Below are 886 nucleotides of genomic sequence, written 5' to 3' on the forward strand. Positions count from 1 at the left end.
CATAGTGAAACTAATAAAAATGAAACTCTTAAAGGTGATACTATTAAAAGTGAAACTATTGAAAGTGAAACCATATGAAAGTGAAACTATTATATCGCATTACAATTGAGACGTTATTGTTTCACTTTTAACACATGATGCCGAAACAGTGTAAGAGATTGCTCTGGGTTCGCATTAGGCAAGAAGTTTTTTAAAATGGGCCCAAAACATTCTATGGACCTTAAGTAATGCATGTGTAAAAGTTAAATGAAATCAGTTGGGTAGTTTTCGAGTTTTAGTGATGCACCCATACACACATATATACATACATACATACATAGAGACAGACAGACAGACACACACACACACAGACACACGTTCTCAGTTTTATATATAGAGATTTAATAACAGTTTGTTTTGGTTCCATGCAACTTAAAGTAGATATCTGCTAGTAAATGAATATGGAATTGCTATGGGCACTAGGGCAGCTCCAGTCATTGCGAACCTAACAATGGGTTACTTGGAAATAATAGTATACCAGGAATCTTTATCCACCTTTGTAAACACCCTTTCCCAATACATAAAAGAAAATTGGAAAAGGTTCCTGGACGACTGTTTCATACTCTGGAATGAAAACACAGATGAACTCTTGAAATTCAAAAGTCTATTGAACAGTGTCAACCCAAACATACAGTTCACAATGGAGTACAACCAAAAGGAGCTCCCATTCTTGGATATACTAATTAAAAAAGTAAACCTAAAAATAGAAACGGACATATTTTACAAAACCACAGACGCCAAACAATATCTACTATTTGATTCATGCCACCCAAGACACACCAAGACAAACATCCCCTTCAACCTTTAACCATGTAACACAAGCCTTCTGTAGTTTTTCACTCTTACT

This window comes from Octopus bimaculoides, chromosome 2 (genome assembly GCF_001194135.2).
Source record: "Octopus bimaculoides isolate UCB-OBI-ISO-001 chromosome 2, ASM119413v2, whole genome shotgun sequence".
In the NCBI taxonomy this organism is placed as follows: domain Eukaryota; kingdom Metazoa; phylum Mollusca; class Cephalopoda; order Octopoda; family Octopodidae; genus Octopus; species Octopus bimaculoides.